Source organism: Formica exsecta, unplaced genomic scaffold, assembly GCF_003651465.1.
Source record: "Formica exsecta isolate Colony F162 unplaced genomic scaffold, ASM365146v1 scaffold826, whole genome shotgun sequence".
In the NCBI taxonomy this organism is placed as follows: Eukaryota; Metazoa; Arthropoda; class Insecta; order Hymenoptera; family Formicidae; genus Formica; species Formica exsecta.
Window position 1 is genome coordinate 411950 of NW_021853596.1, and position 26990 is coordinate 438939.

Consider the following 26990-nt stretch of genomic DNA (forward strand, 5'->3'; position numbering starts at 1 on the left):
GATGGATTAAAAATATTGAACAGATATTTTTTCTTCATATTTTTTTTATATTTGATTCTTTTTCTTTCTTTACTTTTTAGAGCAAGATTAAAGAGATCTACTGTAAAGTATATATATATATATATTGTGAAATACGTATCGAATCTTTTATGAAATATACATATATGTATGTAGTATTTATTATATTTCCAAAATGTATTTGGTAATATATTATTCGTAACGTTGAATTTTCATTACTTTAAAATAAATGTTCAAACTGCATTTTCTTTCTTTTGCAACGCAAGATTTCGCTCGAACTCTTGGAAGTTTGGCCCTTCTACAATTAAAATGAATCCTTGAAATTTAACATAAAAGAAAATAGCATTATAATTATTTGATTTGTTTTTATGTCCTCTTTGCGTTATTACTAAAAAAATTATATATATTCCTATTTAAAATCATAAAGATGAAGATTTTATTAAAAAAATAGTTTTCTTTAAATTTTTCTTATTAAGATTTATTATCCATTAAAAATATTATAATTTTTATAACTTTTTTATCAAAATAATGTAGAAATGGCTCAAATATAATATGCAGAATTCTCTACAATTTTTAGAATTATTGTACATGAAACATGCTTTTGATGAAATAAAATCTGAAAAGAATGAAATTTGAGGGAATGGAATAGTCGCAAAACGCTTCGTTGAATAATGTCACTCTCATGTTCAAGTGATCTTATACTCCTATGTAATTTTCATGTTACAATTGCTAAAATATTAATTGCATTTCTATCATTAATTGTTCTCTTGAATGATTGGCGTTTACTGTTATTCATATTTCTAATAAAAAATTTTAATTATGTTTGAAAAGACAGACTATGAAGATCTAGGACGCGCGGATCGTAAAATAAATTTAAATTTAAATTTAAAAATTTTTTTACTCACTTTTCCTCTTATACTTTTGTAAAACTTAATATATTTTAAACATATCAACTTTTTAATTCCAGAAATTAATATTAATCTTTTTAGACAATATAATTTAAAAATCTAAAAAATTTTAAATATTTTGACATTAAATGTAGACATTTTCTGGACTTATATATGGTTTTATTGTATTTAACTTTTGAGATATATTTCTATATGTACGTAGCTGAAGAATCAAATATTTGACTTTCGGTATACTCTACGAGTTTATATCCCGCGTATAAATTCGTCCAGCAAAGCGTAAAACTCGCGTCCGATTTCGGAATTATACTACCAGCCGCGCACCCTTCGCATAATCTAATATTTATACAATTAAGCCGATGGCAGTGGGCGAATGGCAGGACGAAAAGGGACGTCTAACAAAACCTCGTTAGGCCGATCGGAGCGTGAAACCGTTGGCGGTGGTTTCAACCCTCCAAAATGGCCCCTTCCGTCAAAGATGGCGAGCTGGTTGGCGTCTGGCTAATTTTTGCGAAAATTACATGAGAGGGGTAGTCTGACGACCTGCCATATCATAGGCGTGCTGGGACAAGTCATTTTACGTTAAGACCGCCTATGCAATGTGCTTTTCTATGTTGACTTTGATCTTCGCATTTTAATGGCATATGTGAAGATTGAGAAGAATCCATTATGTATAATAATTTATAATTTGTTGAATCAATTAATAAATAAATATACATAAGATAAATAAGAATCTAGTTTTTTCTTCTTCATAAAAAAAGTTTAATGGATTTCGTGAATTCGAAAAAATTTGGATTAGAAGTAGCTTAATTTATATATGAAAACGCTATGTGATTCTCAGGGATTTAATTTATTTTAACCTAAAGATATTTTTTCTAAATTATATCTCAATCGCTTCCCAAACTTTATGCTTCTCCTTAATGCTTATAGTTTCGACCTCTTATAGTCGACTTAATAATTTCCCGAGGCATCTCGCAAGAAAGGGCATGAGAGTTAGCTACCGGTTCGGAGTTGCGTATCATGTGCAAGGATCTCGTTCTCTCGAGGGTGTGCGGGCCACTTTGTTTCGCTGACGAAAACATCAAAGGATCCGCCATTGCTTTCTCTCTTTCTCTCTCTTTCAGTCTCTACAGAGAGTTCATATAATTTGCTTTTCGCTTCGACGGATTTCAATACTATCGGAAATCTAGGAATCCACCCATCCCTTCTCTCTTACCCTGCTTTTCACTTCCTCTCGTTCGTCGGTAATGGTGCGCGTCTTTTCTACAAAGAGTCACGAAATTACTTTTGGACAAGATTCGATTTTCCAACGAGCGGCATATGGGATCGAAAAAGAAGTCCGTTTACGCAATGTGACATTTGTGAAAAGTGAAGATGAAAAGATGTACCGTCAAGATGATCAGAATTGATATTAAGGAGAGGAGAAATGACGTCGATTTTTATTCAGCAAAGAATTGGTTTATGTCGGCACAAGTTTACAAAGAGTACATGCAATTCACGTCAACGTCATCGGATATCACGCCGACGATATACTGGATGAGACATCTAACGGAGTAGATACATCTAAATAAATCTGTTACTTGTAGAAATACGGAAATATTATAATATAATATAAAAATAAAACCAGATGGTGGTACAAATTTTTTCCTTTTTTTAATGCGATTATCCCTTTAAATCATATACTCTTGTTAATATTTTTATATTTTCAAAAGTAATAAAGATATATTTGTACACTCAGACGCTTTTACAAAATTAATAGACACAGGTGTGTATAGCCTCTTTAAATTTTATTATATTTATATATTTACTGTATAAAATTAATTGTTAGAATAAAATCAGATACCTCTTGTTTTATTGATAACGAAAATTAATGTCGAATAAATTTTTCTCTTTGTAAAGATTACAATTTTATAATAAATAAAAATTTATCAGGAATTCTCTCTAATATCAAATGTGCTTCCAATTAAAATATTTCCAGAATTGAAATTTCCAAAAACAAACCGTAATTAAAAATCTAATAGCACTTTATACAATATCAGTATTAGCTTAGGACCAGTTCGACTAAGATCGTTGCAATCAAACCTGAGATTTCGAGTAAGGATCGATAGTCGCAAGACCGTCTAATTAAAAAAAAAAAAAATAACAAGAAGACACAAAATTAGGATGTGTGTGTGTGTATTATTTGGGAGAAGTAGAAGTAATGTATGTGAGATTAGATTTAAGGAATTGATAACGTAAGTTAGTATAAGACAAGTTAGTGGCTAAGTTATTTGTGTATATTACAGCGCTAATGTATTTGTGTATATTAATTGTAACCCTGAGGGAAGACACGATAAAAGTTTTATTTATTCATCCATTCGTTCACAGGAAAAGTTGAAACACAAAATTCATGTATGGCGATTATTCGCCATGAATTTATTTGATTTTAAAAGACAATTAAAGAAAGAAATCAAACAAATCCTTCTATGACAATCATTTGTCACGATTCTTTCTGTTTTTTTTTAGGTATATACATTAGTAAAAGAGACGAGTAAAAGAATGAAATAATGAGATAAAAATGGAAATGTGAAGATATGTTGAGTGATACAGCTGTAAGCAAATAACAAATGTTTGACTTATTACTTATTTGTAATCAGCAAAGTAAAGATTCGATGTGGTGGAATAGCTCTGGCGGCTGCGATGGCAGATGACAACTAATCTCATTGAGGGGATTGGATATCCGCCACAAATTTTGAATAATTGTTTACTCACAATACACAATTAAGTTTTTGAATCGTTTCTATTGAGAAAAAAGATATAGACACTCAATAGTTTCTGATTTTTAATGAATTAAAAAATCTGATAACTAATTTTTTTAAACTTTTCCATTTATTGCACACAAGATTGGATATTTTTTTTTTTATGTACTTGGCGTGCATTTTTATCTGTTCTTACAGAGGTTTTCCAGAAAAGATGATATCTATTGAATATATTCAAAGTTAATCACAAAGTTTTATATAAAATATCGGAGTAATATTTTCCAGGAAAAATCTATTCACCACGATATTTTTACAAAGAAAAGAATTCTCGATAAACCGCGTTACATCGTACTACCTTTGCCTGGAATATCGCGCGCGACTGTAATAACTGATGACGTTGCATGTAGTCCGCGAAGTTCTCCGCTTCCTTAAAGGAATAAAGATCGACGTTGCTTCGGTTTAATGTCAATTCGCATAATACACTCCTGTATTGTATCTCTCGACGTCGATATTCATTGTCTTCGCTTTTTGTAAATGTCACATTGCGCGCGCTAAGCAGATTAATAAGATAAACTATAAACTGACAAGCAATATAAAATACACTCAAAAATTCATGTTACAAATTTTATATGCAGGTGTATTATTAAAAAACATAATCAGTCATGTTTTCGACAAAATAAAAATAATTGCCTTTGTTATAAGAGGTTTTTAACATGTCAAACACTTATAAATGAATTTGAATTAAAGCCAATAGTCTACAAAATATATTTCGTAATTTATTTAATTATATCAATTTATGAGAAATATAAAATATCTCATAAAATATTCACTAAAGCATATTTATTTATTAATTTTTCTTTCGTTAACCATCGCAAAAAAAATGATTCAAGATGCAAGACATTTCAACTTTTTCATTAAAAATAATATACTACATGTGAATTATGATACACACACACACACACTTTGTACATAAAAGAAAAAATCGATTATTTTTATTTTGAGATATATTTCCCGAGGTAGAATTCTGTGTGATATGTACTTTTAATCAGATCATGGACGTTTTACTCTGTTATTGAAAAATATACTGTTTGACTTTTTTACTTATCAATCTACATTCACTTTGAAGGATTTATTTTCAATAACTTTGATGTTGATGTATGTTGTCAAGACATAACTCTCAACAATTTTTAACAGATCGTAGATCTGTCGCTCATTTATTTAAAAATTATAAACAATTAAAATAAAACAAAGAATATATTTTTTTTGCAAAAATAGGAACTTCGAAAAAACATGTATCATTAAATATTTATTAAAGATAAAAAATGAATGAGTAGGCAGATATGTCCCCAAGATATATCCCCTATTCCAAAATTTTTAATCTACTCTGACCCAACTTTAGATTAGATTAAACGTAATCTAAAATTTAGTTGGGTTGAGTTAAAAAATTTGAGGGATGGAAGTGCAGGAGAAAGGTTTTTGTCAACGTATTTGCTTTATTGAATATATAAAAGTGTTTTTTTGATATCATGGCAAAACATTATTTGCCTTCATTTTAGTAAAATAATAAATAAAATATGCATTTATATATAATTATGTTTATTATTTTTTCATTTAATCGCTTCAAATAAAGTGCAAAAAGTAGAAAAGTGAAACTGATATATCTTAGTAATCAAAAGCCCTATGCGATTCAAATTTATTGCGATGCAAATCGTTCAGGATTCCACCGCGCAAGATATATTTCAAAATTAAAGTGATTGATCAAGTGTCTTCTTTTACAAATATTTACCAATAAATGATTTATTTGCATACAATGTAATTGTACTTGCAACATGCAATTGCATTTCTTTAGATCCAATTATGTGATTTTATGATAATAATTAATTCTATTATTCAGTTTATAAAAACGTAAAAATAAAATTATGGCAAAGTTAAAATTTTATGACATTATATTACATATTTTGTATCATAAAATGTCAAAATAAATTATAAAATATTTTTTAAAGTATTAATTTATACAAGAATTAATTAGTTTTAATTTTTTTAATTATTCTGCTTTTCACAATACTTTTATATATAGAATAATACTAGAAAAGTTGATTTATGTGAAAAAACATTTTATTTAAAAAAGAAAATATAAATAATCTTAAAATCTAAAAGACTCTATCTAAAAAAATTTTGAATATTAAAAATAGAGCGTGTAATTATAAATATGCCAATACATTTTCTCAACATCTCATCTTTGTTACAAAATATTAATTTGTAACAAAGTTAGTGTTAAGTTTAAGTGTTTCAGCATTTGTATATACGTATACGTAGAATATACACGATAGCCGAAATATACATGCAAAAATTAATGTTCATGTATTCTTTATCGAAATATCTCTTTTTTTGGAAAATCTCCGAAAATGCACCGTTCTTCAAATATTGTGATTTTTAGCAATAACGAAATCGAGTTAATATAAGAAAGAAAGATTTTTCGTTTTTAGTAATTTTAGTGATCCTGGAAAGAGCCAATTTTTATAAGTTTATAAGTGATTTGACTCAAATTCAAAATTGAAACTGCCAACATCCATGTAGATTCTGTTTTTCCTCGCAATAAATTCTGCTGTCGAACAAAATAAATGGCAGGATTATTGCTATTTAATCCAATGTTGCGTGCGTAATCTTACAACTACGTCCTTTCTATTCGTGGCGTATGCTGGTCTTTATAAAGGATAGTTTGCAGATAGATTCTACAAATAGAAATTTTTATTATATTAATCGATTTCCTTTAATAAAATTTACTCGACTATTTTTGGAAACTTTTTGCAAATATATTGCTTATTTTTTGATGAAAAATAGATAGTATTTCTGTTCGTTGAGAAACCTTGTAATATTATAATTAGAGAATTAAAACAGATTTACAGTAATGCAAACTATTTAAAAAGTCTTTTTTTCCCTAAATATACAGAACATCTCAATTTTGCTAGAAAATTAAGGACTTAATTTCCCGAAAGAGATTCCGATTCCTTTTTTAAGGAAACAAGTCTTGCAGCTTACTTGCCATTTTCCGCTGCGCTTATTTTCCCAATGCTTCAGTCAAAAAGGCGAGAGAAAACCCGATCTTTCGATATCACAGTTGCTCTGCTGTCGCGGAAGAATCATGGACGCGCGAGTTTACGAGATCGGCATGCAAACTCGTCCTAGTCGTGAGAAAGAGAAACGAATCGCCTTTTTATTCCTTCGACAAAATCGATACTACTCGGAGGGGAGGAAAAGAGTCAGGGGGTCTACCCGTATCAACGTGAAAAAGGGCGCCGCACCCCCCTTCCCCTCCTCTCACCACTACTTGCCCCTCTCCGTAGATGGACGGATGGATGGACGGGCAGAATAAACACTGCACGGCGGAATTTCCAAAGGGTTCCTTCCATCCCTCCTCTCACATGCGATCGACAGCAGATGCCGAACTTAATAACGATTCCTGTTACACGGCTGCGATTGAACAGTCTTATACGTTCATTCTTGTCTTCTCTCTAAACGGAATTGACGTAAAATCCATCCATTATCCTTAAATTTTTCTAGTTTGATATAGTTCTGTTTCTTTAATTTGAAACTTCAAAAATTAAGATAATTAGATTTTATATACAGAATGTTCCAAAATCACTTTTTAATAACAAATTTTCTCGCTAATTTGAAAAGAATTTTTAATAAAAATGTCGAGGCATCAATAATTTCTAAATTATAAACGATTGAAGAAAAAAGAAGAGCTTTTTGTAACTTAAACTTTGTATAATTAAAAGATTGACAAAACTAATTTGGAAACATTCTTCAATTAATTTTAGACGGAGTTTATTTTAATATAATTTTAATTTAAACTTAGTTACAAAGATATATGATAGCAAAAACTGCAAACTTGCAAAAAATGATGTTCTCCTTCGACATTTTTGCTGAAGCAAAAGTGTCTCTAAATTAATCAAAGAATCTGTTATTAAAAGAACTTTTGGTAGTTTTGGGGTATCCTGTATATATTATACTATATCAAAAATATTATATAAAAATTCTTTACACTTTTATTTCATTGAAATCAAGTATCAATACAAAGTTGAAAGCTAGTATTTAATAAATGCTATACAATAAATAATTTTTGCTATTATCCATTATTATTTGTTATATAATGATAAAAAAATCTATATTTAAATATATATAACAAAAATAAAAATTCTGTTATTTGTTAATTATTTCTTTTAACGAATAAAAAAATAAAAGCTACTATTATCAGATTTACAATTGTACGTTTTTATATAAACGCTTGCAACTATTCACGTAAAGCAAAATCTATTTGACATTTTTCAGTGCTTTCTATGCAAAATGACAGAGAGAAAGATTTACATATAATTATATTATTCCATATGGATTTTCTACTTTCCACGCTTTGCGCGAAAAGTTGGACACCCGTATTGGATCGTATATGTATAGATCTCGTGTCAAATTGAAAGTACCGAATGATATGGAATATACCTTGCTTCAGGCGAAAAGTTGCAAACTTATTGGAGCTGGTTTCGGTGATCGGATACTTATCATAAATATTTCTTCTTATCAAAAATAAAAAGTTTATATATTTACGTTTACATTTAAATAATAATTCAATAAATAATTACGAATTATACAAAAATAACATTTTTAACGCATAGATCTAGGCTACTCTATACTAATCTTGTGTACTTTTAATTTTAATATATTATGGAGATTCACTGTTTTATATATAGTGAAGTAACATTTTTATATTATTTAGATACGTGATATTTGTTAAGTATATAATTAAGAGTCTTGCAATTCTTGCAAAAAATTTAAGATTTATCGAATATGCTTGATTAGCATTCTCTTTGATAGGATTAATATATTTGTACCAGTATGAACTAAAAATCTAATTTCTGAATTATGATTTAAAATGGCGAGATGATTTTGTAAAGATATAGGACTTAAGGTTGTCTCAAACTGCGGAACTTTAACTAGTTTTCCAGCTTAGCTAATAATATAGATGACTGGATTGACTTTAATAATTTGTGCTGGTAAACGTGCTACGAATTACTATTCTCGGCTTTGCAAATATCCTTGGCAAGGCTATAACATTTTCTCTAGTTTTTTTTACGAACCTTTCAACTTGCAACGTGAGAGCGTTTTTACAGTACTTGTCATACGTGAAAGTTTATCTTTTATGTTATTTTTCACGGCTAGTGTACCTCCCGATGTGTGCAGTGCGAGAACTGATGGTTTAACGTTTAAAATTCGCGTCTAAAATTTCACGTACCTGATCGAGCTGTTTCAAAAAGAGCTCGTACAATTGGACCGTTACACTGTTCCATTGTTAAAAATTCTTTAGATGATGAAGATAGGTTGTAGGTTTTTCATCTTTCATCTCATTACAGCAAAATACACGGCAGATACACTCGCCTCTCATTTCTTTCGCTGTATAACGATTCTCATTTTTATAGTTTTATATTTACCATTTCAAGAAGGCGCAAGAATAATGTTGGATCTAATATTTTTCCAGAGAGTTGAACAGTTAGTTGTAAAATTTACTTGCGTCTGTAGTAACATACTATTCAGAAATGTCAGTTCGATATGTGCAAATTTATATACATAAGCGTAAGTTTTTATAGAATGACGGTAGTGTAATCTTACTGGATTTACTAAATTAACCAGCACCAGCTGGTTTTTTCCTTGATCCAAAAGGCTGGTGCTTGTTTGCTACTTCTGGTCATACTCATGCTGACCTGGCACGACTGCTACAGAACCCTCCCGGGATATCGGACGCTGAGACGAACGATTCGCTGGCATGATTGCGACCACTTGTTGCATACGCAGGACAATTGAGAACAATTGAGATGTTTGCAATTTACGAAGAAACTATTCACAATCGCGTTAAAATTATGCGCGATTGGAGTTACCAATGTAATGCGATTACTTGATCTAGTAGTCATGACTAACTTGCCTATATCTAAAAAAAAAAGTTTTTATTTTGTAGAATATACAAAAAAATAAAAAACTAAAACTAATGTTAAAAAATATATATAAATTTAAATAAATTTATAAGAGATAAGATTATTATGGTATTGATAATTTCTGATTATAAATACAATAGATAATATAAACGCTATATAGGATATTTTTATATAAAAAAGGATTGAAAATTTATATAGTAGATAATATTAATAATAAGACAAGTAAAAAATGCTTAATGAGTATGGGTTGAAAAATCAATCTTCTGTTTAGAGTTATAATGATTTTTTAGTAATTTGCTTCACTATTGCACGTGATAAATAAAAATACGAATTCATTCGATTTACTAAAATTGACTATTAAAACTTCTGACAAAATTGATATCTGTTATTCGATTAAACATACAATATCTGTAACATATAAACAAGCTTATTTTTTGAACATTCTGTATATATAGAAATTAACTTTCTCACATTTACTGAAAATATTTTTAATTGTTAGTTATTATCTATTCGTTATCAGCTGCTTACAGCTGAATGCTCTTAAATGAAATTAATACAGCAACCCTCCCGTGATTTTCTTACTTCTGCTTGAATTTTATCAATTATTTCTAGCATTTTCAATCATCAATTTTATCAAGTATTTCTTGAGAAAAACATTTATGGATAAAAATATTAATAATAATTGTTTATAATAATAAAATGTTTATAATAACATATTTAATATATTTTTAATATAATTTTAATATGTTTTTAATTAATTATAAATATATAAATTTGTATGTATGTATATCATGTACGTTGTCTATGTCTGTGTGTTAAATATTGTTTACTTAATATTTATTCCCATTGTACTATTGGGGAGTCAAAATTAATGATATATTTTTCTCGATTAACACACATGAACTTGCTATGTTTCAAATATCAAATGAAGTCCAAGATAGATTTCGAGATTTCCTCACGGAAGTACCATGCAAATTTCGTGTATGAATTCACGAATCGGAAATAGATTCCGAAATTCATAGTTTCTCTCTCTCTCTCTCTCTCTCTCTCTCTCTTTCTCTATCTCCCTCACTTTTGGGATTATGCAGTGATCAATAAGTCTCTTTGCCAGCGCGCATTAATATTCGACACGTTCGATGTCTGATGGTTTCTCGTCAGATTCTATCGTCGGATCTGCAGAAGAAGATGGACAAAATTTCTCGTTGGTTAATTCAAAACCTATTTTTGTGATTAAAATGACCGAATATATTGTTTATTCAAATATTCGCGGAGAAACATATTTATAACCAGCAGATGTGCGTCCAGAAAAGATAATTTTTGGGTTTATGAAATATGTTAATATTTTCTGCATCCAAAAATTATCTTTCAACATGTCCAATATTAAAGAAGAATTAATTTGGTAAATCATTGTTTCATTATAGATGTACGAATTTTATTATAAATTAATTTTAATAATGGAGAAAAGAAAATGGAATTTTTTAGTTTTAAAATCGATACAAAAATTAGAGTATATTTAAATTATAAAGATTGAAAAATATTTTTAATTATCTATTTTAATATATATTTAAAATATTTTTAATAAGATATATATTTAAATTATAATTATTTAAAAAAAATAAAATTTTTATGGTATGAGATTTTAATCAGAAATAAAAACAATTACTAGATATACAGATAATAAATATTTAATTGCTTTTTAAAAAGTTTTTGAATTTTCTGATTTTATAATTTATTTATAAATAAATCGAAAACGATCTCTTAGAAAGAATAAAATGTAGAGAACAGATGTGTTTAAAGTATAAAGTTTTATATAATACATTCTGTACTATATCACTATAGTTAATTATATATTTATATACGCGAATATATATGCCACACACAGTATCCTAGTATCCTTTTTAAGAAATGTAAAACGATAGTTAATTTTGTCGAAGAAAATAACACACTGTTCATACCCTGACGGTTATTCTGCTGTCTGGCAAGAAGGATTGTGCTTTCGAAAGAGGGTGTTTTAGTCTGAAGGAAATTATACCGTAAAGATATACACGGTTATTGCGTTAGGACACGTGAACCGATAACGTTGGCCGTTTACGATTTCACGGTATATAATACTGCCGAAAAATTGACGTAAGGCACGGATCATCGTTGAGTGTGAGATACCGATTTGGGTTACGCGTTTTTCCAGTAATATTATTATTTTCTTGATTCTTTATTCATCGATTTTCATGTCCATATGACTCTGTTTGAGAATTAATTCAGTAGCTAGTTATAATTAATGAGAGAATACTTATATAGTACAACTTATTTTATTATTTAATTATTAAATATTTAACACTGTATATATATATATATATATATATATTTCTTTTTTAATTTGTTAAAACTACAATCGTATTAATTTGTAATTTTGAAATGTTTTTAAAATTAATTACACAAAAATTTTATTTAAATATGAGATTAACGTGTGTGCTTATAAAAAGATATGAGTTTTTGAAAACTATTGTACTATGATGAGTTATATGATTACACCAATGGTAATTAGTTACAAGTGATAATTAATTATAAACTAATATTATTTAAAAAACACATTTGCAATTGATTACATTTTTAAAACTTATTAACGCTGTACCAACCTGCACTTGCAAAAGAGCAGACGATCTCCCTATGCGACGATAAACGTAGATGACTACAAAGTGACATACACTGGCTGATGCCATCGTTGTTGACTGGCACGAAATAGGAACGACGAGAGTGGATGCGCAAGCGGTGATTAAAGTTATCGACCTTAATGAGGGGTGGGAGGCACTCGAGTTAACGACTACTGGGTTAGTCGCGAGCTTTCCGTCGTCAGTAGCGGACATTGGCGAGGGTTCAAATATAACGATGTATGTACAATATGCATATAACGTCGGCTGTGATAACATTTTTGGAATTGAAAATGTTGAGATCGCACGCATTATCTATATTATATTAATATAAAATCGACATTTTATATGAAACGATTTGACAGATAGAGAGAAAAAGAATAGGAAGAAGAAAAAGTAATAGTGCTAAAAAGAGAGACATCCATAAAAGAAAAAGAAGAAGAAAACTACGAGGTATTTCTGGAAATCTTCAAACTAAGCTTCGGCCTGAATCATCGATCTTCCGGCATTTCATTTTTCTTTACTCATTGGATTGATCGATGATGTGCCTCAGGTTTTCATAGCTATTGAATCGATGAATTTCATAGCTGTCGAAGCACCTTCTTCGCTTCCGACAACACGTGCTGCCTTCTCTTTTTACACGTGGACTTAGTTCTTAGATTAATGGTCCTCTCTCTCTCTCTCTCTCTCTCTCTCTCTCTCTTTCTTTTCTCTCAAGATTCTCTCTAATTTATTATTAGTATTATATATATGTAGAATTATATTATTTTAGTATTGGTGATTACATTATATCAGAGTTAACTCTATATATATTGGTAGTAATTTACTATCAATTTCTTTATTATTTTAAGATAGTAATTAAGATTAATTTTCAAATGAAAATGAATACATGAGGAAAAAGAAGTTAAATCTTGATATTTACTTACACTTCACGGATTACTTTTTTTTTATATAAAATATTGTAAAGGATATATTCTTAAGTAATACTCGCTTTGAATTATGCGGCGCTTTCTTTTCGTTTTTGAAATATGCGACTTTAAAATGCTATCACAACTTTCGTATTTGTATCATCCATTTACAATATATGTCAAAAGAAAAGTGATTGATCTCTCTCCGTGAGGTGTGAGTTAATGTCAAGATTTACCGAAAAAGCAAGTTGAAAATGTAACATAAAATTTTTTTGTATGACATGTTCTCTTTATTTTAAAAATAGGAAAATCTTTATTAATAGAAATATTATTTTATAAATATAAAAAAAGTAAATATGTAAGAGAGAAGCAATTCTTTTATTTGTATATTTTCAAAAATTTTAAACTTTACTCGACTTTTTAAACTTTGACTTTTAAACTTTAGTTTTTGTTCACCTAAGCATTGCACGGTACTCGAGTACATCGTCGCCGAGAATAGCGGCTGCTTGTCTCTAATACATACACGCAGCGGCTTTCACAGACTAGGTCGACGTCGTTACGGATACATTTTTTCGCTATACTTTTTCTTCTAACCGTTCTCTAACTAACCGTTTCTCTGTCGTGAAGGTCTTTTCGACGGCAATATGGCCTTGCAAATAGGCGTTCTAAGATGAAGATCGTTCCTTATGAATATTCATCTGCGGTGGCAGCCGAATTAATCGTTTGGCCCCGTTAATGCGAAACGTGTGAATGCGCTTCCACGAGTAACAGTGTCCCGATGTCGACACCAATGCCGCCGTCAAAGTTTAGGGACGACAATGATAATCATTCCAGTTGCAATTTCGCTAGAATAATGCATCGAATATTCCTGGAATCACTGTTACTCTTCTCCAGCTCCCCATACATTCTACTAAAAATATTATTTAAATTTTTCCTGTATCGGTTGTGTTTTAGTAAATATAACACTTCAGAGATTCCGTAACAATCTTTGTTATTATACGGGCAACAATAATTCGTTAGAAAGCAGTGCACATTCTTGATTATGGAACAGAATAACAACCGTGTGAATGATATTTCCATTATTGAAGCAAATTGTTCAAAATGTTCAAAATGGTTCTCGTGCATGTTTTCATAAATTCAATCTGCACTATTATATATATACATATATATCAAAAATAAATGCATGAATATTTATTAATTTAATTAATATAATTAATTTAATTAATTAATGCTGGAATTATATGCCGAATTCTTATTAATTTAATCGACGATTAATTCAACTGACAAAATTATCAACAGTAAAATTTCTAGCTATACAATTTGTCGTTCTTAATCTAATCTTTCTGTTCATGTGTTAAATAATTAATAATTTTATCCATATTATACTTAAATATTGCATGTATTTACTGATGAAATAATCGCTAATTAAATTAATCAAAGTTGAAGTTATGCTGAACGTATATTTTTTTATATGTACAAAAGACTATTAATATGTATTACGCTGGAGTTCGAAAAAAACGATAGAGAATTCAAATAAAATTATACTTTTTTCGTTTTGAACAACAGGATGACTTCCATCACTTAATCTCCATCGATTAATCTCAGTTTTTGATACAATCTGTATAGTTTAGTATACATATAATTACCTCCTGTATAATGCTGTAAATTTTTAATTGTTATAATATATATCGCGATTATAGTTCTCTAACTGGAAATTTGTTAGGGTGTTACGCAAAACTGCGACGAAGATCATTTAGAGATAGAATACTTGAGACAGGTTTATAATTATTGATAAATACATATTTCATTAATCCTTTTTTCATATAGATCATACGGCAAGCTAATTTCAAAATCCATTAATGCACTCATTAATCTTCGCTTTAAAGTTTTGACAGTTTACTTTGTTATTAAAGATCGTTTAATGTACTAAATTTTAGCTCGTTTTTCTACAAAAATTCAAATAAGGATATGAAAACCAATATGACACGTTAAGTGCTATATGTGTGTATGTGTTATAAAAAAAGTACAATAGATCTCGTACAATAGATCTCGTACAATAGATTGTAATATTTAATATTGCTCTTTGAACGTACATATATATATAGTCAATATATCTAGTCAAGTGAATTTTATCCTATTTAACAAAATTTTATTATTTTATCCTTTTATTTTGTTATTTTATTTTATTTCACAAAATTTTGTTATTTTGTAATTAAATTTTATATGAAACACAGCAATTTGTATCTGTGTGTGTGTCAGAATTATAATACATTCACGATTGCAATAAGGGCAATATCTTGTTTTGTGATAGATAAACAAAAATAGAAAAAGCGAGGGAGGAAAGAGAGAGAGGAAGAAAAAGAAAGAAAATGAAAAGAGGGAGTAGAAAAAGAGAAATTTTATGGCAAAAGTCAGCTATATTTGCTATATCCGTTTAGTTTACTACTAAATATATGGTAGACTGGTAGTCTGGTCACGAGTACGAGTTGCGCCATCCGTTAAAATGTAGGTATATATATATATATATATCGTGAGAACACCGCGGTTAAAAAATTCAAGTCGTTGTAAGCAAAAAAATATACTTTTGCGTAGCACAACACAACAAACGCATCGTTGCATATTTCACCGTTGTAAAATAAAACTGACAGAATCCAAACGGGGATTAGCGACGCGGTTTTGCAGCTTCTATTTTTTTATACACATGTGCGCGATTTCCATTAAATGTTTTAGTCGAACTGTTTTCTTTGTCTACTTTCCCTCTCTCTTCTCTGATAAAATGTTTTAACATAACTTTTGCGTCCATTACAATTACGCATCCATTACAATTACGTATTGTATACAATAATTTTAGAATCAAGTGTATTTTACTATAGATGTGAAAAATATTATAACTCTATAATCGCAATCTTTTAATTAATAAAAAAATAATTATTAAAATTCAAGAATTAACTGAGTTTGAGAAAGAAATCAAACAATATCGATCTATATAATATATTCAAGTTTTTTGTAACGTAAATTATATTCTATCTTCGACTTAATCTATAATCCTGAAAAGAGCAAAGATGGGGTTGCTCCCCTAGTAGTCGCAAAAATTGACGTTCCCGTTAGATATCAGTGATAATACATAGTTGGTGATACACACGTGGCGAATATTATTGCGCGTAAGTGCGCAAGGCGGTTCTCAATTGTACACTTGGAAGAGGGTCGTATCGTGCCACTACATCGTACCGGTATAGTAGATGACATATTTAGATCGATGACGAAGGGGAAGAACGGCCCCGTAAAATGATACCCACTTGCAAGGGGTGGCTCAAATGTTAATTGCCTGCATAATTAATGCCATTACCCACGCCCAATGTGGTATTCACGGTTGGTATTAAAAATCATGGAGTTTCTCGAACATACTCTCGATGTATGTTTAAAATATTTAACCACGCAATATATGTAACGCCTGTATATATCGTTGGCATGTAAATTTATGATTATATAATAATGATATAATTTATAATTTTAATTTTGTATAATTTATAATATTTTTTACTTCTTCATATCATTTTTTATTTATTAATTCATTGTTGTTTGTTATTAAATAATTTATATATCTATATCTAATTAGAATGTTAATAAATATTTTATCTATAAATATTAGCATTAAATTAGATATATAATAGTTTTCTTATAATGTCATAAATTTTGATACGGAATGTTAATTGAAGCGCAATTGATTGCTGTATTATTTCGGGTCGCTATCTTCTGCTCATCTCCGGAGCGAGTAAAAAAATTAAAATTTGCCTTGCTTTCCAACTGTTGCTCTAACGTGAAATGTGAAACCATTTATTAATTGGAGTTGAATTAACGCTATCACGTAATTGCCTCGTTCAAATTTCAGTGAAGTACATAGCACACAATGAGAAAAACTCAATTATTATATAGAGTGTTCCAAAAATGTCGAATTATAATTATAATAATATAATTAAAATTATACACGTACTTAATTAATTTATACTTCATGTTTAATGTTTTTTTTTGTACTTTATTTTTATTGAATAATTATATTATTTCTATTGTCTATATATATATGTATATATATAAATATAAACGACCACATCATTGCGTTGAATTTTTTTCGATAAAACATTTAATTTATATACAACTATACGTTAGTTGAGGACTTTTTTTAATCTTATCTCTATTTCTGTGATTAGGGAACAATTCGCAAGTGTCGATTAGATCATTCATTATAACCCTCGTCACGCACCGTTTTGCGGTTTATCCTGCTTCCCCGCATTTCTGGATCTATGTGATATTGGGGTTGAATACACTTTTCCCTTTTTCTCCCTTTTCTGAATTCACGTAACCTCAATGTATTCATGTTCCTTTTAAAATTTTTTTTTCAGTACTTGTGGTTACATGCGCACCAACAGGGTCATTAACACGAATCAACTTCCGCGAAAACCGCGGTATATTGATGTCGGATATATAATTTCTTTTTGCGGACAGAAAACATTCATATTAATGACAGGGAAAGTACGCGCAACGTATGGTATCGAAACAAGGTACTGAAACGTAGATATATATAATTTGTGTACAAAAGTGGTACATCGCATGTTGCGTGATATATGCAGGGTCGGTTTTACGCATATGTAGAAGATGCGGTTGTATAGAGCCCCGCCCTAATGGAAACTACAGTACGATATATTTTGTGTTTATAAATTATTTTTTATATAGAATTGGTAAATAATTTAATAAAAATGCATTAGTATAGCTATTTGTAAATTGTACGAAATTGTTTTAAGTCTAATTTATTCTCATGAAAATATAAAAAATAGAAATAAAAATAATTTTATTAATGTATAAAGTAAAACAACATTATTAGTAAATAATAAATTTAATTTTTTTAAATTTTTATTTTTCTTTAGTTATATGATATGATATTTTGAAGAAATTAATAGAATGACAAAAATCCTCCAAGATTCTTTAATGATATTTGGCGAATATAATTTAATAATAACAGCAATAGATTCAGAGTATTAACAATTAAGTGGGAAAACTGGCAGATAAGACCCAAGACACGGGCATTTAAAGATTACATTCGAATCTTAAAATTTGACATATGTATATAATATTTTTGGTCGCAGTCGAATTTTAATTTGAAATATGACTGACTTGAAATCTTTATATATTTATATCCATGCTGAAGATAATAAAATTTTACAATAATAAGTTCGCACACCAATACCCGCGTCTTGGCTCTTATCCGCTAATTTCCCCACTTAATTGAATATAATTTAATTGATTTAGCAAAATAAAATCCGTTTTACATAGACTTAAATTGTATGACGGGCATTCACAATATTTTGGTGTTTTATATAATATTTAAAAATTGAAAGAAATAAGATAGTAAAAATTTTATTAGAACACACATTGTAAAGAAATCTTTAGCATCTTTTTACAGGATAGTTTATCTATGAATATTAATGATGTAGAGCTAATGCAAAGAATTATTAAATTTTATTAATACTCCCTGTTTTGGTGGCAAAATTTGAATGTAGTTTCTCGCGACTAAAATTAATCAAAACTTATTTATAATTATCAATATCTCAAGAAAAATTTGTTGGATTTCTTTCTATTTTCTATCCATTCAAAAAGATATAACAAAAATAATACATGTAAATAATACAATAAATAAATTTTTGATTACGAAATCTAGAAAAGTATATTTATAATGACATATTTAAATAACAAATTTATGATAAAGTTTAAATTAAGACTACAATAAAAATTCATATTTATTATTTTATAGTCATCAATATTATATTTTTATTTACTTTTTCTTAATTTGTTTTGTCTCGTGTTTTTAATTTTTAATTAGTTATTTTATTTTTTTTTCTTATTATTTTTTTTGAACTTTTAGGTTTATTTTTTTTCTCTCACATTTCTTTTAAATTTATTATTTGAATATATTTTGTTATATATATAAGTGTAATGATTTTAAAATTAAAACTAGATATTATTAGCCGCTATCGAATAAACAAAGAAACTTTATCAAGCGTGTAATTAATGTTTTATAATTTGTAATGCGTTTAATTTTGTTTAACGTTTCTGTACAAAAAAACATGCAAAGACGAATAAAAGGAAAATATTTACAATATTTGTTGGAAACATTTTTTAAATAAAAGAATAATAATCGATATATGAGTATATATAATATATAAATCACATTAATCAAGTTCCTCGCCAATAAAATTCACTTTAGTCAATCTATATGATAAATGATAAAATGATAAAATTCGGAAAAGAATTTTTTATTTACGACAGTTCTGACTTCAGAGTTTTGATCAATATCACCAGAAGCCAATAGATTCCACAACAGAAATATCGACGATATCTATACCAAGCTTGCAGCTATCGAACAGAATTTTTGAAAAGCACAGTCGATATCGAACATTCCCGAATCCCGGTCGCAAGCCGTGTATACTGGCGGAACGAATAAACGTTATCCGGTCTTGCTTTGATCATTCATTCTGTAGAGTAACGCCGGTCCGCCTGTACTCGAATAAGTGCGCTACGAACTACTAAATTGCGCTAAATTGCAGGGGGAATGCGTTAACACGCTCGCACTACACACCGCGCAATCCGTTCTGATCGATCAATCAATTTGACGTCGAGGAATTTATCGCGTATGCAGAATGGATCCGCTTCGCCTGGTATTGATTCGCAATTGGGGATGATTGCTTAAGTAAACAAACTATGTATGACAAGCTAACTTTCAGTCTCTCATTCCAAGTTGATACGAAATATTGAGAGTCATTGCGTATGAAATATGGTACATAGGTATTCGAAAAATGTATTTTTTTTATAAATAATGTTTGTGAAAAAACGCGTTTGTTTTATAAAAGCATTGTGTAAACATTCAAAAATCTGGTGTTTTATCAGCAATGATTCATATATTCAACGTCCCATTTCTCACGTGTTATTTTTTAATGACAAATTTCTCGATCACTTTGGAATCGAGTTTTCCTCTTAACGAAAATGTCAAAAGAGATTACTTGTCACATTTCAATTTTTAGCATTATGTAGGTATCTTTTTTCAAGTTTTAAGTTAGTAATATACTAAAATAAAGTTCGAAACTTAAAACTAAAAAAGAATGTAGTCTTGAAATCCATTCAGCAACTTAAAATTTAATACGCAAAAAATTTTTAATTGTTCATATAATTCGAAAATTATTAGTCTTGACATTTTCGCCAAGAAAAGATTAACTTCAAATTGATTAAAAAGAGTATGTTAAAAAGTAATGCGTAAAAAAATGAGATATTTTGTCTACATTTCATGTGTAATTTAATAGGTATGCATTTACAATTCAAACTAAAAATTTTTTTACTTTATTTTTTTTTTAATTGTATAATAAAGTAAAATTCTTTTATTTTATTTATATAAAAATTTTTTTTTAAGTTGTAAAATGAGAGGAAAATTCATCTCTCACATAAAGACAATATTGTCATATAAGATATGTATTAAATATGCACTCACTCAGAAAGAAAGTAAAATGTATTCGGAATATATTCAGGAGCACAAGATATCCGCAAAGGATTAATATCAACAAATAGAAAGCCGGGGATTTTACATTAATCTTACTCATTCGTCCATATGTCGGACATAATCCGGATATTATTCTGGATATCGGTAATGAACTATCTCCGCCTTTCATACCGGATGGTCTGGCTACGACTGACAGCCGTTTCTCCGGAAAAGCAATCATCAATGTCGCAAAGGCTTGAACGAGTATTTGCCAAACCGGACTGTGACCTAGTGCAATCCTTTGCTCCAATAAGTATGTACGACAGATGTCCTTTACGTGCCGTACGTGATCTTAGAACTTAGTCTCTCTCTTTCTCTCTCTCTCTCTCTCTTTCTCTCTCTCTCTCTCTCTCTCTCTCTCTCTCTCTCTCTCTCTCGCACGAACGAACGAACGAACGAACGAACGAACGAACGAACGAACGAACGAACGAACGAACGAACGAACGAACGAACGAACGAACGAACGAACGAACGAACGAACGAACGAACGAACGAACGAACGAACGAACGAACGAACGAACGAACGAACGAACGAACGAACGAACGAACGAACGAACGAACGAACGAACGAACGAACGAACGAACGAACGAACGAACGAACGAACGAACGAACGAACGAACGAACGATCTAGAATCGATATACTTGTCGGATATACGCAAAATGAAGTTCTTAGTTACGTGATCGACATGCAGCAGTGTCTAGATTGAGATTTAACGAAGAAACAATTTTGTAAATTTTTAATTAATATATTATAATTGGGTACATTATATTGATATATACTGTCTAACATAGTAAATATTGGATATATATATATATATATATACATGACATAATAATATTTTAATTTAATCTAATTCTTTCAGAAAATTGATTAGATAAGAAACACGATGTAATTAAAATATTAATTTACAAAGTCTTAATTTAATAGCCGACATCCCACTCTTTGGGGTAAAAATTTTATTACAAAGAAAATAATTTCAGAATTTTTAGATTTATATAGGTAGTTTTCTAAGGAGGATTTATAAGTTTTATCCGTGTAGACACTGAATGTGACGTCGCACAGGAAAAATTGAACGGTTATTTCAGCTCTTCATAGTTTAAATCTAAATAGCTTGAGGAGTACAATACTCATGGAGCACGCAACTTCTTTCGAAAGAGGATTTGCAAGGAATACGATCACTCTCTTCTTCACAGTTATTAAATCTTAATTCACTTGAAGGCATTTAAAAATGAAACTGATAATAATGTCTAATAAGTGATAATCTCTCATAAAAGCCTCGTGAAAAATGTGAAAACTTCTAAAGAAAAAGAAGATAAAGGAAAAAAAGAAAATATGAAAGAAAAAAAATTAAAAAGAGAAAAAGGAAAAATATTGAAATCGTTATTCACATAATTGAGGCTTTGAATGGCATTTTATCACTCGTTCTATCAATATTTGATCAAATTCTTTAATTAAATTTTCTATGTTTTGAAATGAAATTGAAATGAAATTTTATAAATGGCTTCTTATTGTGAGAGAAATGTTACTGTTTGTTTTCGATTATTCACATATTTTTTATCTGTAAGTTGTAGATATATGAAAATGATATTTTATATACAATAATCTAATAACATATATATCATATTCATAATCTATGTAATGGAGTCACTGCTGACCCAAGTGTATTAGTATGGAGCTTAACAGCGACGATGCTCGAAATATTATCGGTCGGAATATCGTTTGACATTAGGTGTAATGTACGGTGTAATACGCAGCTTAATGTGTAACTGAGTATGAATTATACGCTACAACAAAGGACTATTCCGCGCGCCGGAATTCGAAATGGCACTTGCATCTCGCACTGATTTATAACTGCACGTTCTGTGAAATGCAGAGCGAGTACTGTTAGAGCACTCCGGTGTTAACTGACGAGATTGAATTGACAGTATGTATATATATTGCGCGCAGAGGGTAGGGTGAGAGAAGGGAAAAGTCTGTCGCATCGGCGGCATTTGTAAATAAATGGCGGGTCTTAAATGGATTCGCGCTTTTTGCAATGAAATCGATTACGGTTCCACGGATTTTGAAAAATTCTCCGAATTTTTAGGGAACGTCGTTAAAACTTGCATCCTGTGTGAATCCTGTCCGTCAATCTATTCGTGCGGAATTTGAACTCTTTTTTTACTCAAAACTTGTCAATATATAAGGTGATCTGTTACAAAATATTTGAATGCTTTGTAAGATATAAAGATACAAAAAAAGTGTGTATGTGTGTAGAATCCAAATGAATCTCAACCGATGCGACATTTATTTTTCGCGTTATTGGCGAAATTCACATTTAAAAAATGCGACATATTCGAGATGCAGATAGCTTGGCAAAATGTTTTAAATTGAAAGCTGAACATATGCAAAAGATGTAGCAATAAAATGCATACGCGACAGACGTATTGAGCAATTTATATATGTCTTGAAATGGAAGTATGAAATGGAGGAAGAGATTTTATAAATATATGAAATTGTGAAATAACACGGAAACGAAATATATATATATAATAAATAAGTTTCTCTATAAATTAGTGTAATTTGGATTTTAAAATTTAACTTTCTTTTTTAACATTTCATAAAATTTAATTTTTTAATTTCGTGAAGCATTTTTTATCAAGTTCTTTCATTTCCATTTGGAAAAAATTTTGTACTTTTTTTGTATTTGTTTGCTAAAAAAATATAATTAAATATAATTAATTTACATATATAAAAAAAATAAAAATTGCAACATATATACACGTAGGTATATTGCATACGGAAAAAAAATTTAACTTGCGCTTAAATTATCGCGCTTGATATTAATTAGTCCATTTTCCCTAATTGTGGATATTTAACATCAAAGCCTTTAACATCGTTTTTATTTATACAACTTCACGTTGTAATTTTCCAACAGTGAAGAAATGGTGGGGAGATGAAAAGGCTGGCGTGTTAACGGCAAATCGAGATGATATCTCGACGTGTGGCGAAAAAAGCTACTGTGCCGCCGTCGGAATGGCGAAAATTTGTCTCAGCACGTATACAACATTGTTGCGTGCGGGTCACAATAATAGCGGCTGGAATTGCAAATTCGTCCCATGCCATTCTCACGAACTTCTCCATTCTTTTGCCCTCCATTCTCTTTCTCTTTCCTTCCCTCTCTTCGCGGATAGTTCTCCTAAGAGAGAATTAATTCTTTCTTTATCTTTCCATTGCTGTATTAATTTGCTACTTACGAGTAATTATTAATATATGTTACAAAAGTATAGCAATAAAACATAATAAATGAAATGATCAACAATAAAATAAAAGCATTTGATAAAACTTACATTATGTTTAAAATAAAATAATTATAAAAATTGATATTATAATGCGCAATTATGATAAAAATGAGATGATTATACGAAATGTACATATATTTACATTATTATATAAGATAAATACTGTAAATTTTATTTTATTTTAATCAATTAAATTTCACGTTGGTATAAATAGATGTTAACAGAATTATTTATATTATCTGAGATTTTTTATCCGCACGTGTTTGAGAATTGTTTCATAATTTTATATAAAATTAAAATTAAAATTAAAAATCTTTAATATAATAAAGAATCAATTGACATAATAAAGAAAACATTATAAAATAGCATTTTCAAATATAATATGTAAAAGAAAATTATTGAGAGAGAGGAAAAAAGAGAACATGAGAGAAACGAAACTATAAAAGCTGCTGTATTCAATCCGTTTAACAAGAATTGAAAATCATTGATGTAAAACCGACATTTTACATATAATTGTTATTTAATTAAAAATAATTGAAACAGCTTTTTGTTCCCGGATTTCGTCGTGAATTACGAAGTTTGTTTAAAGCGAGCTTAAAAGTGCCGGATTTACATAGTAAAACGTTAAATTGAAAGGACACGGTGTTCACGGTCTCGCGTCCGATATCTGCGAATTTCCTCTGACGAATAATCGTAGCGGAATACAACGTGCGGTTGAGGCCGGTCCGGTTATCTATGCGCCAGGAAATTAACTCGATTGTTAACCCACATTCACGCACTCGATGTGAGAGATAGCGATGCGCAGATACTGTCTAGCGCTATGGTTTCGTGAAGTTATGGCTTGCCTGCGTTCGAATTTGAATCAATCAGCCGCGAATCAAAATCACAGAAGCAATATTTGTCACACGATATACATATATGTATATGATTGCCCGTGCGCTTCCGCGATTCAAGATGAATGTTGTTAAGCGCTATATCATAGATTGCAAATTGAATCTGCACGAAAATCGTGTTGAAATGAAAGATTTTAATATAGAAGTAATCTTTGATATAATGCAGTAATTGGTAAACTTTTCTAAAAGATTACATTTCACCGATCATTTTGATTTATTAAATTATTCGCTGTAATATATGTGAAAATTAAAGTGATCGGTGAGGTGTAAACTTTTCGAAAGATTTACTTAGTAATATTTTAAAAAGTAAAATTTATCTCAAGGCTGTCCAATAAAGAAGAATCTGTAGCTAATAGAATATTTGATAATTTTGAAATGGATTGTATCATAGTCAAATTTATTATCATATGCATGTTTCATAAAGTATTCAGGTCGAGAGCGAAATAGAGAACTCTATCGTATTTTACACGCAGTGAATCATAAGTTTAGAGTATAAATCAAAGTCCTTACGATGTTTTCATAACAGATAGCTCGGCGATAGATAGAAAGCTGTACTTTCGTGAAGCAAGTAATGCAAGAAAGAAATGACAGATATGCGACAAACAATACATATTAATAGCAATTTGTTGTATTAATCACCGAATATTTTTAAAGAAAACACAAGTGACTAATAATTCAATTTACGAACTTTATCGATGAAAACTATTAAAATTGTTTTTTTTTCCATACTATATTATGATCGCGGGATTAAAGGAAGATGGAGAGAAATTAAAAATATGAATATGATTTGTTAAGTGTGTATTAAATAGTTTCAATTTCTCTTTTTTTTAATTTTTTTGCGAAGTATATAACCATTTTTTATATTTTTAAAATCATTTTTATTTATTTCACACACAAAAAAAAAATCTATTTTTGAATTTATACTCCAAATAAGAAGATTAAATATTATTTTCTCTCCATATTTCTAAATTGTGTTTTTAAACTAATCCTCAAATTTTAATAACAATGGAATTAAATTATTGTTCTCTTTCTTTTTTATTAATATTATTATATTATTAATATTATTTTCTTACTCCTTTATTAATATTATAGCACAACAAATTTTCTGCAAAGTAATGGTCAAAATTCAATTTGTTTTTTTTTTTTTTTTTCATTACATACTTTGTGCCAAAACATTCATCATAATAATTTTCATTCGTGTATTCTGAATTATAACAGCAAAATGCAACAGTAACAATGCGTTTCTCTATTTCACCTCAAATTTAATCGCAAAACATACTTGACGCGGATGCTTGGCATATTATATCGATTTATACCGGAAGCGGACTGCGTGGGCTGATATCACGAAACTTTGCCGTATAATTTCCTATAACCGGAACGACTTTTCTCTTCAGAGGAAAGGACAAAAACAGTCGCGACTCGAGTGCGCAAATGAGAAAAAGCGCGCGGTCAATAATGAGGATTTATATTGTCGCGGGACGTTATCTCACGCTTTACAACTACGATGGGAGCACCCCCGGAGCACCTCTGTTGGGGTCGTGCTTAACATCGAGAGTCACGTGCCATTGCACGACCGGAAAGATAAGCTACGTGCTGCGCGCGAGCACGGATGAAGAGCGGATATTGCGCGTTTCTCGTATTCGAAAAGGGGAGATGGACCGGTTTTCTTGTCGTCTCGCATCTTCGGAGTAATGCAGAGAAAACTAATAATCCTCTTATTTGCGTGCGTTGCCACTCGGCGAGGTAGATTGTATTCGCATTGTGCGAGATAGAGTTTGGTAACTGATGGATATACGCGAATCGGATTATTCAGTTTGTATTGTTCTTGCATCGGGGCGATTCCGAATCATCTGTGGGAAGCTATTGCATTTTTCATCAGCATTATCCATTGGGATTCGAAACTATTTTCAACCAATTTTGTTATAAAACAAAATTCAAGATACGCAGTCAATTTCAAGATATGCATTTATTGTTATAATATATTAAAATTATTAAAGCGTGTCATAATAAATAATTTAATAAGTAAATAAAAAAATATAT

At 29.6% G+C, this 26990-nt stretch overlaps 1 protein-coding gene and 1 long non-coding RNA gene across 5 annotated transcripts in view; one reads left to right on the forward strand and one right to left on the reverse strand.

The window, feature by feature from the left end:
* Nucleotides 1-12518, reverse strand: part of LOC115244614 — an 18015-nt gene extending 5497 nt beyond the window's left edge. Inside the window, exon 1 of one of the 2 annotated variants that reach the window (XR_003885405.1) lies at nucleotides 12276-12518. This is a non-coding gene — a long non-coding RNA (uncharacterized LOC115244614). The remainder of the gene's footprint in view (nucleotides 1-12275) is intronic. The other variant, XR_003885404.1, reaches the window with a different exon arrangement.
* LOC115244613 (connectin-like) overlaps nucleotides 1-26990 on the forward strand; it is a 141075-nt gene that overhangs the window by 87954 nt on the left and 26131 nt on the right. The gene's annotated exons all lie outside the window — the stretch shown is intronic.